Source organism: Manis pentadactyla, chromosome 8 (genome assembly GCF_030020395.1).
Source record: "Manis pentadactyla isolate mManPen7 chromosome 8, mManPen7.hap1, whole genome shotgun sequence".
NCBI lineage: Eukaryota > Metazoa > Chordata > Mammalia > Pholidota > Manidae > Manis > Manis pentadactyla.
Genome location: NC_080026.1, coordinates 91189164 through 91207409, shown reverse-complemented (window position 1 = coordinate 91207409; position 18246 = coordinate 91189164). Strand labels below are relative to the sequence as shown.

General features: G+C 44.9%; 1 long non-coding RNA gene across 1 annotated transcript; it reads left to right on the top strand.

Moving 5' to 3' along the window:
• Window positions 1-231: 231 nt before the first annotated feature.
• Window positions 232-5179, top strand: LOC118931465 (uncharacterized). The gene is made up of 3 exons (XR_008998922.1): window positions 232-786; window positions 1902-1960; window positions 4990-5179. It is a non-coding gene; the product is annotated as an uncharacterized LOC118931465 (long non-coding RNA).
• Window positions 5180-18246: the final 13067 nt, after the last annotated feature.

The following is an 18246-nucleotide window of genomic DNA, read 5'->3' as shown; positions in this document are numbered from 1 at the left end:
CGTGGCGGCGAAGTACCCCGACGGGGCGCGGGAAGAGGCCCCGCCCGATCCGGCCAGACGAGCAGCCGGAGAGGACTTCTGCGGTTGGCAGCCGGGGGCGGGATGGGTGGGGAGACAGTCCCCTTCCTCGGAAGTTAGGGCTCGCTCCCGGGAGCTCCGCGGACGGTAGGCGCCGGGAGGGGACTGCAGAAGTGGGCGTGGAAAGCGAGCTGGGCCTGTGCCGGCGGAAACGAAGGCCTGGAGCTCCGGGGTCCTCGCACCCGGCCCCCGTGGCAGCCGGCTGTCGCGGACCCAAGGGGCCGAGCGCGGAGCCCCACCAGGGGCTTCACCGACAGTGGTCACCCCGCTCCACTCTCCCCCACTTCGTGCAGTCCGGCCTAATCTCTGGCTGGTGGATTTGTGTTGCTAAACCAAGAGCGACGCCCCACGGCGCGCGCCCGAGTCACTGGTTTCTGCGGCTCTCCGGGAGGGCGTGGGCAGGGCTTGGGCCGCCTCCTTCCTCTCGGGCTCCCTAGCCCGCTGCGGCCTGGGGGACTGTTTAGGCGCGCCCCCTAAATGACACTTTTTCACTTCCATAGAGGAAGTTGACCCTGCTGGGACGGATCCCTAGAAAAATAAGCTTTAATGGGGAGGGGAGGTGTGGAATTACGTGTTCTGCGGCTGGGACTGCCGCAGCCATAGGATTCTTACATTGTTCCTGAGGACAGGACACCACCAGGAGCTTTACTGCTTTGAAGATGACTGGATAGATGTAAATACAAAGAAGTTACTATCCTAATTCAACAGGTAATCAAGTTGAGGCTCAGTGAGGCCTTGTATCTTGACAGACTTTATAGAACCAGGAAGTTGTAGATCCAGGATTAGGTCTATGTATTTTAAAAGCTGGTGCCCACCCCTGGGGTTTGCTCTGCTCCCTTGATCCTGGGACCAAGGCCACACCATATTTTACCTTCACATGGCCAGAGTCCAATAACCTTGACCCCAGCTCCGGATCCTGGGGGATCCTGGCTAGATCTAAGAAACATTCCTAAGTGGAATTGGGGAGATGGGTAGGTCCAGGCTTAGGTTTCCCTTGGGAACCTTTGGGACTGCCATCACCAACTGAAGAGGACCTCAGATGTGACCCTTGAGGCCAGAGCCCAGCCCCTACCGCTGGCTTTGTGGTTGCGGCAGCCTGAGTCACCTCTCTAAACCTGCTTCCTCATGGGTAACATGGAGATACTAATGCTCACCTACCCTGTTTAGTTGTTGTGGAATACTAAAAATAAAATACCTGCTTATAATATACAGTTAATAAATGATAGGAGTTATCATAAGAATGACTGGGAAACTGATGAGGTTTCAGCTTCCGGGCTTCTCACTTGTATTCCCCCCATTCTAGGCCCTGAGCAGGCCTAGCAATTTTATATTTGTAATTTCAAATTATTTCCCAGAGAGGCTTCCCAAAACTGTTTAAGCTTCAAGCCCTACAAAACCTGGATCTGCCCCCTGCATAGTATTATAAACCAGGAACAGAGAGGTTTTCTGGCATCCATCAAACACTTGTACTCCCTTTATGGCCATAAAGCAAAATTGGGTGAATGAGAACAATTTGGTTGTTCTCAGGTGCTCTTGAGTCCTGCAAATGTGATCCTGCCAGACTCACAAGGCTGGAGGCTCCCTAAGGATCAGGAGTGGTACTTTGCTAATTGCACTCTCTTCCACACCTAGCACAGACCCTAGCACTCAAAAGGTGTGGTGTGCCCAGTACAATGATCAAGAGCATACATACCCCTTAACCCATGCCCCATCTAGCACCATCACCATGCCCCCATTACAACAGAGAGCTCATACATGGGCAGGAGCCAGAGAGAAGATGATCCTCCCAATGGGTAGGCTACTCTGAATTGTTTTGTTTGCAGGCAAGGAGCTGGCAATGCTTTCTCCTTCCTGGCCTTTCAGAAAAAAACTGCTTCTCCAGGTGACTCACTCCTCCCCACCACTTGAATACAGCCAGACCCCAATGCCTATCAATATTTTCTGCAAGAATAACTCTAGGCCTGCTGCACTGCCTCCTCCTAACTCCCAGTCCTCATCCATCACCCCATGCCAGAAATATTACAAGAGTCTTCAGGCTGCTGTGTCTGGCTTCTGGCCATCCAAGTCATCCCGAGGTCCAGGCCACATTATTCCTGCTAAAAAGCAATCTAATCACATCATAACCCTGCCCCAAATCCCTTGATGATCCCGTCCTTCCTGATGGAGCTAATTTAAACATCTCTGCCTGTGTCTGAGGCCTTCTGTAACCTGACTCCACAGTTCCCGACTTATCTCTTCCTCTGCCCTTGGCCACAGCACAGCCACTTCCCACTGACCTTGGCCCTGACCAAGTTCAGTCCATTTGAGCCCCTACTCGTATTTCCCTGCTTGCCCTGCCTTCTCCACTCACCTCTACCCAACAATTATCCTTCTTATCAAAGGCCCCGCTCTCACACCCTCTCCCCATAAAGCCTTCCCCGACCCTGGCTACTCACCCATATTGTCAAGGGCTCATCACCTCCACTGGACGCTCTCCGACTGTGCTTCCCACCCATCTAGAGCTAGAGTAAGACTATTCTTTACAGACTAGGAATCTGATTTGCACCAGGTGGACCCTGTAGTCGAATGTTGGCTCTTGGTAAAGTTTGGAGCTGTGACTCAAACCCGTTCTGATGCCCAGCAGGTGCTGTAACTATCCTTCCCCACCACCTCCCCACAGCCTTCATTTCAGATAACTAACACTGAGTCATGACAGTCTGCCTAATACTGCTGTCTTCTGGGGAGCCAATCTTATCTGCTACAGTCAGACAGCTTGTGAGGCCAGAGCCCATGCTGCCACGTTAAAGCTGAACCTGAATCCCCTCTCATGCCAGTTATTGCCTCATGCCCTTCTTTATTATTTTGCCTCTTTTTTGCTGTCACTTAGCTCTTGGACCCACCTAAGCCCCTTTCCTGATTACTCTCTGGACCCTGAGGAAGAGCAACAAAGACCTCAACCATCAGAAGTGTAGTTCCACGGGTGTCCCCTCCCCCTCCAGGTGGCACTCCCCTCTCCGGGAAGTCCCCTGGGTTTCTCCGTTTTTACTTGCTTCCCCTTACATGAGTTGGGGCAGGAGTGAGGGGTCAAGCAGTGCCAGGCTGCCACCTGGCAAAACACACCTGCCAGTAAGAGAATGCAGGCTGCTGCTAAGTCAGAATGTAACAATTCACATCACCCACGGACACTAGGAATATTCCTCCAGGGATTCTCTCCAGTGGATCAAAACTGTACCCCAGTACCGGGGAGCATACTTGTAACAGCAATATTTGCACAACGTTGACAGTGTACAGAGCAATTTCTCGTTTATTACCTCATTCCTCCTGATAGGCTGGTGAGGTTAGAAGGGCAAATATCATTATCCCCATTTAATCAAGAGCAATGAGTGTTGTAGAGGTTATACAGCTGGTTTAAAATTTCTCAAAGAGAAAGAGAAAGTAAAAAAAGAAAAATTAGGGCCAGTGCCCAAACTGCTGCCCCACATTGGAACCCTGACACTGAAGGGACCAAGGGCTGGCCACCCCAAGACGTGCTGCTTTGGCATGCAGATTATGTCAGAGCTAAAATCAATCAAGGCCCAAAGACTCCGAAAGTTCCATCTCTACCCCACAACTGCATGAAAAGGATTTAGATAGGGTAGCTGCTCCAGGAGGAGAATCACCACCATAGGGAGCTACATTATATTCTGAACTAGTGTGGTGGTCTAGGAGGTATGAGGCAAACTTAAAATTCTTGTGTGTCCATTGTTTCTGTGTGGCCCAGCAAACATTTGTTTACTAAGCATTTACTCTTTTATATTCCTGTGAATTGCCTTCCTTCTCTTTGAAGTCCCAGGCCCCTATCCCCTCTCCTTAGTTCAGGATGACATATATACCTCATTGTCCTGATGTCTTCAGAGTCTCATGTCTATGGATTCCCACTTTGGTTTCTGTCTCCTGTTAATCCGTCTCATGTCAATTTGATTCTTAGACCAGCTAGAAGAACTTTAAAGTGTAGAGGAAACTTCTTCTTCCCCAACGGTTGGTGCAATCTGCAGGATACTTTATCTAACTAGATATTGCTCATAGTGGCCAGGATACATTATCTTGCTGGACATCACTAGCTTCCAGGCTACTGCAGCTGCAAAATTCTGGGACATCTGATGGACAGCCAGCAGATGAGATTTCTTACCATGTGAGCCCCCTGGGAATCCCTGGGGGGTCTCGCCAGTGAGAATGGTGAGAGTCCTTTTTCTCTTTCTAAATTTAGACCAGCAGGATAAAATATTGGTAGAACTAGTTCCTTGGGCTTGGCAACTTGGTGTGAATTTGGCTGAGTACTCTTGGTTTTGCTGATCCATTTTCTCCCAGATATGGTCTTTGTTTTGTCTGTGTCTTTTGTGTGGTTTGTAAATGTGCCCATGAGATAAAGGCTGTTGCTAAGGGACATTTTAGAAGCTAAAGCTGCAAAACTGGTGGGCACGGGTTGAGCACTTAAAGGCTGTTAGTGACTAGCCACCGCAAGAAGACTCCTGCCATAGGATAAGTTGGTCACAGAACAGGTTAGATTGACACTAGGTCACCTGCCAACCTCAAGAAACTTCCGTGCAGTGAGGCACACTGTAAAACACCACACAGCCCCAAAGCCCATGACACATCCCTCCCAGGTATTCATTTGGCTTCTGAGAAGGCCCAAGGCTTAGCTAAAGCTGAGAATATATATATAGGATGAAGTTTTCCTCTTGTTTTGTTGTGTGTATGTATCTGAACCCAGATACACATTTCTTTATTTGCTTAAACCTTCACTACACTGTCCCTTCCATGGTACCCTTACTCAGGGCACAACCTTGCAAGGATCAATAACCTTGTCCTGTCCTTTGTCTTCTTTTCTAAAGCTCGTTGTTGGAGATGGGGGATGGGGGCAGAGGGTATTGATTGACAACATCTATTTTCCAGAGATACCACCAGATATGGAGTCTACATGAGCCAAACCAAGACCCTCAGGCGATGCCAGGAAGATGGGATTCCAATAAGTTTCAAGGACCTTCCCATTTCTGCCCTAACACCCACATTCCTTTGCCAGGAACATATAAAGCCATCCCCTCCGCCAATTGAGCAAGGCAGATTTGGGAAAGGTACCCTGCCTTCTGATAATAAAGCTTTCTCTGCTTCAAACCTGGTGACTCAGAGATTGGCTTACTGCACATTTGGGCACGCAAATCTGAATTTGGGAGTCTGGTAACACCTTGAGAGCTTGGCTTTGTGACCAGTGAAAACATTTTCCCTGCTCTTCACCAACCAGAGGGTGCATGTACTGGCAAGCACCTGGCAGGCAGCCCGATTGGCTGTGGATCCAGTAGTCCCCATTCTGTGCCAGCTCTCAGGGGAGTTTGTCATAAGAGGTCTCAGCCCCTAAAAGACTCTTGTCTTCTCAACCTTCACTGCTTGTTAGTGCTGGAAAAGTCCCATTCCAGTATCACCTGCCTGATGTCACAGATTAGTGGGTCTCATGTTCATGGGAGACCAGAGACACCATTGTCACTACACCATCCTTGCTACCTATGCAATGATGGCCTTTAGTTTCCTAGACTATGGGAATGAACTTTATAGTTCATGGAGCTGCATTATCTGTGACCCCTAGGCATGCCTCCTGTATCCATGGTTTATTCCTGGAAAGTTGCCACCTCGGGGTCTTTCCATAAAAAGGCTTAGTGGTTTGAGTCACTATTCAGATCCTACTCATCAATGGTTTGTGAACATCGACTCCTGGATACCCCACAGGCACCTGAAATTCAACACGCCTCTCATCACAGTCACTTCTTAAACTTTCTCTTCTCGATTCCCCACCTTGTCATTTATTTACTCAACAAATATTTGTGAAGCACCAAGCACCTAACCTGCCTTGCACTTCCCAGTCACTAGCAATGTGCTGGTGAGCAAGACCCACATTCTGGCAGGGAGAGAAACACAGTAAACAAGCCACAGATTAAATATACATTAGGTCCGGTGCTAGAAGGAAAAATAAAGCAGAGTGTAGGTGACACAGCTGCATCCTACAATTTCCATTTCTCCTTTGTTCTCACTGATAAGCACTCCAACTTTTAGCTGAATTCAGGCTATAGAATAGACTACACATCTAGCCTTCCCTTTAACTAGGTGTGGCCATGGGACCAAGTTCTGGCCAGAGTTGAAATCGAGAGTGTCTCATGGTAGCTTCCAGGCGAAGCTTAAGATGCAGCAACTGTGCAGCTTTGCCTCATTGTCTTTCCTCCTTCCTCCTTCCTGCTGGCTGAGATACAGACACACTGGCTGGAGATGCAAAACCATCTTGGACTGTGAGATAACCTTGGGGATGGTAGCCACATAGAACAAAGCAACAAAATAAAACAGAAGGAGCTTGTGTCCCTGTCACCAAGGTGCCCTGTTACACACTGAGTACCTCCAGATTTCTAGAACTTCAGAGAAAAATAAAATTCCAGTGTATTAACCAAAGTGCTATTTTGGGACTTACTGTTACTACCAGCCAAATCTAATCCTCCTACCCAAGTTGAGCAACAGAAAGTAAGAGTATTATTTTAGAAAGGATGATAGGGAAGGACTCTCTGAGTAGTACATTTGAGCAGAAAGCAGAATAAAATGAAAGAGAACGCCGTGCTCACACTTCCTCTTCTGTCTTTGGAAAAGAGTGTTCCAGACTAAACCATCTCCCCATCACCCAAGCTGGAAACGTGCATCATCCTTGAGCTCTTTCCCCTCCCAAATGCCCCTTATCAAATTTGTCACCAAACTCTCTCAAGTCTACCTACAAATGTGCCTCAAAAACAAACTGAACAAAACAAACAAATCAAACCTAAAAATGCTGTCAAATCCATCTTCTCCTCCCTATTCCTTCTGCTAGAACAGGCCTGTGGTGGGTTAAATGGTGCCCCCAAGAAAGATATGTCTCAACCACCACAAGCTGTAGATGTGACTTTTCTTTGGAAAAAAGGTCTTTGCACATGTAATTAAGTTAAGGATCATGATAAGCTCATCCTGGATTCCTGGTGGACCCAGATCCAATGACTGTCCTGATAAGGGGCAGAAGAGAAGACATAGGGAGAAAAAAGAGAATGTTATGTGGAGATAGAGGTAGAGATGAGAGTAAGTTCTTCAGCCGCAAAACAAGGACTGCCTGGAGCCAGTAGAAGTGGAAAGATTAATATCAACTCTCTCCTAGCCCCAGGCTATGGAACATGTCTATTCAGAAACCCCTGTAGTAAAAAATGTTTTGATCACATCTCTCAATAATAAGTACATTTATTTATAGCTATGAATGCATACTACTGTACTAATATATTATAGATGTTATAAACATACCTTAAATACAGTCATAAAAAACAGATGAGACAAATGGGAGTGTACAATGATGCAGCTACTTTGGAATTGTTTGGCTGTTTCTAATAAAGTTCAAAATATACCTACGTCATGACCAAGCAATGCCATTCCTGTGTATTTCTCCCAAGAGCGTCTGTACAAAGGTTTGTACACAAATGCTCATTGCACTTTATTAGTAATAGCCAAAACTAGAAAAACCCAAATGTTCATGAGCAGGTGAGTGGACAAAAAAATTGTTGTATATTTATACATATTTTATACATCTCAGTTATCAAAAATTAATGCCTTTTGGGGGAGGTAACAGTTTTAATGAGATATAATTCACTCACTTAAAATGTACAATTCAGTGATTTTTATTACAATTGTTGAGTTGTGATATCATCTCCACAATCAATTTTGGAATATTTTCATCATCTTACAAAGAAATCCTATACCCATTAGCTGTCATCTCCCAAACTCCCACCCTCCCCAGCCCTAGAAACAACTAATCTACTTTCTGTCTCTGCAGATTTGTCTACTCTGGACATTTCATATAAATGGAATCATACAATATGTGATCTTTGGTGACTGACTTCTTTCACTTAGTATAATATTTTTAAGGTTCATTCATGTTTGTAGTACATATGTGAATCTCAGTCTTTTTTATTTCTGAATAATATGCCATTGTGTGGATACACCACAATTTATTCATCCATTCACCAGCTGATAGATGTGGTTGTTTCCACTTTTGGGATTCTTTTGCTATTGCATTAGTTTACTAGGGTCGCCATAATGAAACACCAGACTGGGTGGCTTGAACAACAGAAATTCCTTTTTTTCACAGTTCTAGAGTCTAGAAGTCCAAGATCAAGGTGCGGCCAGGTTTGATTTCTCCTGAGGCCTCTCTAGGTGGCTTGCAGATGGCTGCCTTCCTCACACGGTCTTCCATCTGTGTGCATGCATCCCTGATTGTCTCTTTATGTGTCCAAATTTCCTCTTTGTAGAAAGACACCAGTCTAATTGGATTAGGGCCCTCCCTAAAAAACCCTACTTTTAAATTAATTACTTCTTTAAAGGCCATCTCCGAATGTGATTGTATTCTGAAGTACCGGGGGCTAGGACTTCAACATATGACTTCAGGTGCAGGGAACACAATTTAGCCCATAATATGTGGCATAGTAAGACACCATTGCCAAATTCAAGGTCACAAAGACTCATACCTATGTTTTTCTCTAAGAGTTTTATAATTTTAGCTATTGCATTTAGGTCTTTGAACCATTTTGAATTAATCTGTATATATGGTTTGAGGTAGGGGTTCATATCTTTTGCATTTGAGTATCCAGTTGTCCCAGCACCATTTATTGAAGAAACTACTCTTACAGCATTGACTTGTTTTCTTACCCTTGTAAAAAAATCAATGACTGTAAATGTAAGGGTTTATTTCTAGACCCTCAATTCTATTTCATTGATCTACATGTTCTTCTTTATGCCAGCACCACATTCTTGATTACTATAGCTTTATAAGTTTTGAAAACAGAAAATGTTAGTTCTTCAACTTTCCTTTTCTTATTCAGGATATTTTGACTGAGTTCCCTCCATTTCCATATGAATTTAAAATTCATATGGGTTAATTTAGCTTATTAATTAATTAGCTTGTCAGTTTCTGCAAAGAAGCCAGCTGGGATTTTGCTAGGGATTATGGTCAATCTGTAGATCAATTTATGGGGTAATGGCATCTTAAAATATTAAGTCTTCCAATCCATGAATGTGAGATATCTTTCGATTTATTTAGATCTTCTTTAATTTCTCTTAACAATGTTTTGTACTTTTCAGAATATAATTCTTACACTTCTTTTAAGTTTCTTCCTGAGCATTTTGCTCTTTCTGGTACTTTTGTAAATTGTTTTCTTAATTTTATTTTTCAGTTGTTCATTGCAAATGTATAGAAGTACAACTTATTTTCATATATTGATTTTGCACCCTGCAAATCTTGCTAAATGGATTTATTAGCTCTAATAGTTTGGGGGTGGGGATATGTATACCTTAGGATATTCTAGAATATACGAAGATATACAATATCATGTAGAAATGAACTCTTGATACACGCAGCAGTATCAAACATTAAAGCCAGGTACAAAAGAGTGCATGTGTGTGATTATATTTACATGAGGTTTAAGAACAGGAAAAGTAACCTGGTGATAGAAATCAGTACAGTGATAACCTCAGGACAGGGAATAGGGAAACAGTAACTGGAAAGGGGCATGAGGACATTTGGGGGAATTATGGAAATGTTCTATGTCTTGAACTGGGTGATGGTTATATAGATATATATGCGTGCTCAAACTTATTGAGCTGACACTTAGGATTTATGCATTTGACTGCTAGTAAATTATACTTTAACAGAAAATAAAGAGAAAAAATGAGATAAACTATTTTAAAATATGGTGGTTTACCAATATCATTAGCTAATTGTCTCAGGGCCCTCTCTCTCTCTCTCTCTCTCTCTCTCTCTCTCTCTCTCTCTCTCTATATATATATATATATATATATATATATATATATATATATATAGGGATTAGCTCATCATTGGCAATATACAAAGTAAATCCAGAATTCAAATAGCCTTGCTCATTTTAACTTTTTTGACTGCTGACTTATTATGTATGATTGGATCTTTTATTTATTTTAACCCCAAGATGTAGCTCATGAGTTAGCTTGTACCAGAAATAGGAAAATAATTGGCATCTTATTTTCTCATTGTTCATTAGCTTTAACTCACAGTTTCTTTGCAGAAATCTTTCTAATCATTTGTTTTGTGAGGGTCAGTCTAGTTAAAGCCAAATAATATGGTGCATAAAACTGTCACTCAGGCAGTTATAAGATAGTAATGCCTCATAAAATGCTAAAAATGGTCCTGGAAATGAAGGAAGGGGTCACCACAGGCCCCTTCTCATTGTGAGAGACCCTGGGTACAGGATGACACAAATAATCATCTGAAAGGCTAACCAGCCAAAGTTACCAGTATTGACTGGTCTTTTAAAAACTGATAACAATGGAATTTGTAATACTTTCTTCCCACTCTGAGATAGATCATCTTAAACACACACCCACTCTGGAGCTTTCTCTCTACCTACCCCCAGTGCCCCATCTGGTTCCTAGATGCCCAAGGCCTATGCTCCTTGCTACTGAAGACAGAACACAATTTAATCCATAACTCCTCAGTTTAAAGATCTGGGCTGGTGATAGAATTTCTTACCCAGACACCAAATGCCAGCCCTACCAGCCTCATCAGCCGCCCTCCTGCCTCACCTGCCAGCATCACACCAACCTGCACTCCCCACCCCATGCCCCACCCGCACCCCCACCCTGCCAGGCTTCTTTCCATCCTTCATTGGCTCTGCTTTTGTACTTACCGCTCTTTCTGCTTGGAATGTCCTCCTTTGCAAATTCCTTCTATTCCAAGACCCTCTGCAAATCTCACCTCTATCCAACTTTCCTTCTGTCCCCAAGACAGGGCTGATCCCTCCCTCATCTGGCTCTTAAGGCACCTGTCACCCTCTGCTGTAAGTTTTTTTGCCTGTGAGCTTCACTTTTCAGCCATAAGTCCTCAAAGGCTAGAGACCCTCATTTTCAAAAGAGCAAGAATACAGCTGCTCAATCAGTGGAATGAAGAGCAGGGCAGAGGTGGCTAGGAATCCAGACCCAGCCCTGGGCCTCACCTGGGACCAGCTAATGGACCTAGACGCAGGAGAAATCAAGAGCTACCGTACTTTCCTCCCAGCAAGTTGTACCTTAAGGACTCCACCTCACCACCTCCACATGAAGCAACCCACCTCAGATGCACCCTACTGCAATTTAAAGGCCAGGAACAGTGTCAGCTCACGGGATGGGAGGAGGGGTCCCAAACAGCACAGAAGATTCTATTTGTGATGTTTCCATTCCCACATGATTTGGAACCATGTGGGATATGTCAGCAGGAAAGATCTGAAATTTGTTTGTGTTCCAGTGCAGAGGTATTTGCACCAGGTTCCTGGCATGCCTGATTCTGCACATTGGAAAAGACAAGAGAAGGAAGGGACCCTTCCATTGCTTCCCCAAGAGTCTCTCTCACAGTCAGTGTGCAGCTCCAAGGTGGGAGGGCCCTGTGTTTAGCGCTAACACTTAGCATTTTGCTTTCTAGGAAGGGCTAAGAACGGAGTCTAGTAACAAAGGCCCTCAGAAAGCACCTGCCCTGTAGGGGTGGGCTGCGCACAGTGGGAGCAGGTCAGAGGCAAGTGTTCCTCCTAACTCTGGGAACCCACTGCAGGGCTACTTGACTCCCTGAGACCATGACCTGAATTCCCAAAGGAATCTGCCACACAATCTCTCTCTTTTACAGAAAATGTTACAGAAGGAAATGGAAATAACATGTAGGTTTCTTACCTTACTTTTAGTAAGCCAGGGCTGGATTTGCTCTCCAGATACTGCAACCTTAAAGAAGGAAAGATAAGGTGTTACAGAGAAAAATCTTAGCAACTTGCATACTGATGCTTCTAACTAATCAATCACATTCAGAAAGCAAAAGCAATTACAAGTAACCTTGTAAGAGCTTATAAATTCTAATATGTTAATGATCTCTGGATGAAATATAGCAGACCTTAGAAATGTCCCATTCACAAATCTATTCACATCAACATTTATTAGGGGCTTACAAATGTGCCAGGCACTGTGCTACGAGGCAGAGATTCAAAGATGAAAACAACACTGGAGAAGACAAAGGTGTCAATCAGCAATGAAAGCACAGCAGGAGCTGAGCTGCTAGAGAGGCAGGCCCAGAGCTACAGGAACACAGGGGGCTGCCCCTGCCAAGCACTGACCCCATGGAGTCCCCAGGGTTGCAGGATCCAGCGCTTCCCAGGTGAGCACGGAGGGAACAGGGCCAGCAGCAGCCCACCAGCACGCGGACTCAGCATCCTGCCCTGTCAAAACCCTTCACAACTTCCCATGCTCACAGACCTTAGAAGCTGCTGCCAATTAAGAGTGAGGCCTGCGTGGATTTCTTCATATTGGCAGCTTAAGGAATAAGGAGGATGTAGTAAATGGTTTGCAAAAAACAGCCACCACACCTCTCCCCGCTAGACCCACACTCTCCCCTAGTCTCCTCCCTCAGGGACGGGGGATTGGCTGTAGGATGATCTGGCCAGGGGGAGATTGCAACAGGATGTAAGAGAAGTCTTGCGAAACGGGTATGCTGGGCTTGCCCTTTCTTGCTGCTCTGAGACACCACTGTTGGGGGGTGAGAAGGGATGGAACCCAGAGTGACAGAGCACAAGAGGCAACCCCACTTTATAAGGAAAGAGACTGAAGTTTCTGGAAGGTTCCACAGCAGCCCACAGACATGCAGCTGGTCCCTGTAAGAATCAGGGGTAACCCATGTATCCTTCCTGAAGAGTAGGGACCATCTTTTGAGCACTTCTTGTCCTGCCTCACATGGAGTAGGGGCTCAATAAATGCTCTATTCTGAGTGGGCCCCAAATCAAATTCTGGTCCTCAGGAAGCTAGGAAAGCAAGAAAAGGCATCCCACAGACCGCCCCAGTGACCAGGACCACGGAGGCAAGTCTTCACGTGCCAAGGCCCAGATAGTCTAGACCTTACCAGTACACCCTGTCAGAGCAAACTTCCCTTTGAGAGGACTCTAAGGAACCCTTGCAGATACGTTCAGACCTATATGAGAATCAGGAATAAGGCCACAGTGAAAATTCTCTCTGCCACTTGGAACAGCCAGGGAGCCAAGGAGAAAGAAACTGAATGGACCATATAATTTTGGCCCTTCCTTAGATTAAGAGTGGGAATTCAATATCCAAGCTCATTTTTAAGCTTAGAAAAACTCAAAATGTAGCTGTTCTAAGGAAGTTATGCTTGGAGTTGCAGGCCTCACCCTCAGACTGAGTTTGCCATGGAGAGAAAAAGAGCACAGGTTTGGGGCCAGCGAAACCTGATTATGGTCTGGATCTGCCAGTGACCAGCTGTGTAAAATTGGGCAAGTAATGTAACTTCTCTAAGCCTCAGTTTCCCTATCTGTAAAATGGAATGACATCTACTTTGTTGGGCCTTTGTGAAAATTAAAGGAGGCCATGTAAAATGAAGTGTCTGGCACAGAGTAATTGTTCATTAAATGGCTGCAGTAACAACAAAGATCATGGAATTATAGAGGCACAGGGCAATAACTGGACCCCTGAGGACCACAGAGAACCTGCCCTATATCCACAGATTGATGCTGAACTCCCAGTGCTGGGGCCCAAGCCTGCTGACTGCCACGTGGTGCCTGTGACACTGGCTGCTTTGTGCCACCTATCCAAAGATGTCCTGGCCTGCTTTAAACTCTCAGTGGCATTTTGCCTGGGGCTGGCAAAGCCAGGCACAGGAAGGGGATAGTGGGGGCCACAAGAGAGGGCAGTGACATCTCAAGCAAAGCTACTGGTTTGGAGATGCCCCTCTTTTCTTAGAGCAGGTAAAACTTTTTTTACCCTGTTGGGGGAGGAAAGGAGGAGAAGAGAAGGAAGAGGCACCAGAGGCGCAGGACCCAAGGAGTCTTCAGGTTTATGTATTTCATGGCCTCCACTCCCCACCAGAGCCCAAACAGGAGCCTCAGATTCTACAAAGGAGACTGAGACTGGGCATCCACTTGGGTGTTGGAAACAGGATTGAATTCTATTCTCCCAAAGCCCTGCGAGGTGGGAAGGGTGTGTGGGGGCTGGACTTTGCAAAGCTCTTCTCAAAGATGATTAAGGGGGCATTTTTACCCAGTCCTGCAGGACTGAAGGGAAGTTGCCTGCCTGCTCTAGCATGCCCAGGTCCCTCACCTGGAGGCAAAAGCACTCCCTCCACACTTTCAGATGCCATTTGGGAACTCATCTGTCACCAAGGACTGACCCAGGGAAAGTCTTCACAGAGCAGACAGGATAGGTCACAGCAGTGACTGAGAGGCTCTGAAAGAGTTATGCCCCCCGGGCCCTCTGTAAGTCCCAGCTCTGTAGGTGTCATTGGGCTTAACCCCCACTGTGCCTCAATTTCTCAAACTATAAAGAGGGAGCAACTGTAGTCCTTGCTCCAGAGGGGCCATCTGCAGGAGAGGTTCATTTAATGTGAGCCAGCTCCTCAGAAGAACCTAATTAGTCCCATAAACATTTCCAGGGCCAATGTAAAGCATTGATAAGGGAAGGCTTCTCTTAAAGAGAAAAAACCACACACCTGTTCTCAGCATAATTATCTGAGAAGCAATTAACCAGAAAGGTTCCATGAATCATCCTCTGGGCTTCCCCTAGTCAGCGCCTACCTGGCCCAGGTGGAAAATCAAACTGCACAGAGAGTTAGAGTTGGCTCTGAGGGCTCCAGCCATATCCCATAACACATGCCTGCTGTGCTTGTGGTCTGGGGTTGCCCTCCTGGAAAACGGACCCCAACAGTGGCTGGGCTGAGGGGTGGTGGTGCTTGGGAACATGTAAAGTTAGAGAGAAGCGAGGGGAGACCTTACCCCTCCTCGCTGGCAGTTCTGCCCCATGGTGGGAGGACACCTGCTGTGCCCGGGGCCTTTCTTCTCTTCTGCTCTCAGCAGCCTGGGCTGGGGCTCCTGGAGGAAAGCAAAACCCAGAGGCAGCATTAGGGGTTCATCAGCCTCGTTCCTATTCCCACCAATTGGGAAACCAAACACCCTGATACTGAGGACCAGAGGCAGAGTACAGGCCCGTTTCCAGAAGTATCCTTAATCTCAAGTAAAAAGTTATAAGGTTTCTGGAAAGACATTATTCTAGAAGCAATTTGCTAGAACTTGTCTGTAGCTGGTGCCTCATCACCAACTACAGGTCCTCTGCTTATGAAAAGGTCTGAAGACAGAGTCCTGCTTTAGGGAGGAAATCAAATAGAAATGGAAGTTAGTCAAGACAACTTCAAAAGGCCGACATCTTCATAATGTTCTTTTCCCCTGCCTAATGGAAACAGGGGTAGGGAGGATCTCTGGGTAACAATTACTTTTCTAATTATAAAAGCAATATACACACATCACCAAAAAAAAAAGCCAGAAAATACAGGCAAGTAGTTTAAAAATGAAAATCACCTTTACTCCTATAAACATATGTTCTATTAACATTTTTGGCATATATCCTTTTGTGTATTTTTCTCCACCTAACTATATGCTAATAACAACACAAAAATGGAACCATGCTATGCTTTTTAAATCTACTTTAAATATATTATGAAAATCTTTTTATGTCAATTAATAAAGATGTCATCATTTTTGATTGATTACACTGAGCAGAGATTTTATAATTCATATTCAGAAAGGCTAACTCAAGAATCCCTATTCAATAAATGTGAGATATTCTAAGTCAAAATTCATAGTAATTTTATTAAGTCTCTACCACATCCTGAACAGTTTAGAAATAGTATGTGATTTGCTTAACAATTAACATGCTGCAGCAAATCCAAAAGCTCCTTAAGGCTTTTTCAGTTCTAAGAGGGTAAGCCAAGAGTCTGGGCTTCTAAACATTGGTGTAACGCTGGGCATCCAGCCACTGAATCCCAATGGTTCAGGGTTGGTGAATTCTGCCAGTTTGTTTTGGCAGGATACCTGACACCCCTGACATCCCAAATGCTCCCTGGCCCAGCTCAGAGGCATAAACAAAATTTGTGGGGTTTCTTTGTGACTGGTTTACATAAACAAAATTTGATTCAAAGCTCATACTTAGTTCCTTCACCTTGAGGGTATCTGGAAAAAGAGGAGACAGATTTGGCTGTGATATCTTCTTCAAAGAACTTAGGAATAACAGTACTTACCTCCTATTTCTGTGACAATTGCTCTCTCTCCCATTAAAGTGTAAGCTCCCAGGGTGCAGGGACTTGTGCGTCCCCAGGGCTGGGCACACAGTAGGTGCTGAGTGCAGCCTGGAGGTCCGGCTGCTAGGTTTGAAGCCCTCCTCAGCCACGTGCTTTGACTTGAAAAGTCACTTGACCTACAGGAGTTTCAGTTTCCTCAACTGTAAAGCGAGGATGCAAACGGTAAGAATGGACCTGCACAGCAACAGGAGCTATGTGTATGTAAACAGAACACTTAGACTAGGACTTGGCCCCTAGAGAGTACTCAGTACCTTAGCTAGCTATTAGGATTGTTGACTGATTAGTAATTTCACTGAAATTCAAAACAAGTGGGAAAGCAGAAAGGGGTTTTACCAAGAGCCATGAAGGACTTATAATTGGAGGCACAGCCTATTCAGAGGGGGTTTAAAGCAGCGGGTCCACCAGGTGAGCAAGAGACAATTTGTTGGGTTGAAGGGAGATAATATCAGAACTTTTATTTATAACTTTTAAATCTTACCCTATAACTAAATGTAATTTTTTAAAAATTGAGGTATGATTCACCTTTTAAATATTTAAATTTATCAAAAGGTTCTCCTTTTGGAGTATGTATATAATTCAGTGTGTTTGAGTATGTTGATGAGGCTGTGCAATCGTTGCCTCTACTAACTTCGAAAAAGAACCCTGCACCTATCAGCAGCCACCTCCCTTCCTCACCTCTCTGCAGCCCCTGGCAACTGCTAATCTTTCTTTATAGATTTGCCTATTCTGGGCATTTCACATACATGGAACCATAAATGTGTATAACCTCAAAATAATTAAAATACATGTATTAGGGAATGCATCTGCAAAACTGTTTTACTGATAGAGTGACCAAAACTGTTTGAAGAGCTCTGGCTGAGAGGGTAAAGCCTTCTTGGTACTGTCCCTGGCTTCCCTATTAGTTTACTCTGCAGACACTGACAGGATGTAACAGTCTCCATCAACCTGGGCTAATGAAATTCCAACAGTTGGCACAGTCCCAAAGCAGAACGTGATCTAAACACAATATACATCTCACTTTGTAATTTATTATTGAATTTTATTTTTATAAAAAGATGTTCTCCTAATTATACTAGATAGGCTAATAGTTCAAACAGCAATGTGGCCTGGGACCTGGGTTCCAATTCCTTGCTCTGCCACTTACTGAACTTCTCTGAGCCTAACTTTCCTTATCTGCAAAATGGGGGAAATAATAGGTGAGAGTAAATAATCTTTTACCTTTCTGCATTAGAACTTGGCCTTTGGTTAATGCTCTAGTTCTGTTCCCCCAGGTTACCTAGTAAGGGTAGTATGTCAAATACCCTACTGAGCAACATTCCTGATGATAAAAATGGCCCTTGGTCGGTAGCTTGCTTTTGGGTTGGAAGAACTATAAATACTAGAGAGGATATCATAGCTTTGGCTTCCCTGAGAGAGATGACTCTTATCTTGTCCCCCCACAAGGACCCTCAAAGATGTCCCTATAGAGTTATTACAAGAGAATTTGGTGAATGATGTGGGGCAGGAGGCTTGGAGGAATCCTGCACCTGCCCAGTGAGCTCTTGTCTTCCCTGACCTGTGGACTGCTGCACAGACTCCCTCAGAAAAGGAGCACTTGGCGTTGCCCCACAGCAAGGTAGTCCCTGTCTCATAGCCCTGCAGGCATCATGGGGCCACGTGTGGCCTGTGGCAGTCTTTGAATCTGAAGGTTTAGCAGAGTCTAGGAGCACTACTGATGGTTGTTGCAGATTAAATAATGCAGAGTCTGTTATACAGTAAGTACATAATGAGCAACAACTGTAAGTACTAAATAAATGGCTATTATTATTATTATTGGTGTTTTGTTTTATCTACACTTACAAACTCCTAGTGGGCAAGAGATGAGTCTTAACTCTGAGAAGCCCAGGTGGGGGTATCAGGCTGCTAGGTACAGCCCCATTATGAAATATGAAAAAACACTCTCTCGTAACTCTCCAAGGAGAAAGTATACAAATAGCCATTCAATAAGT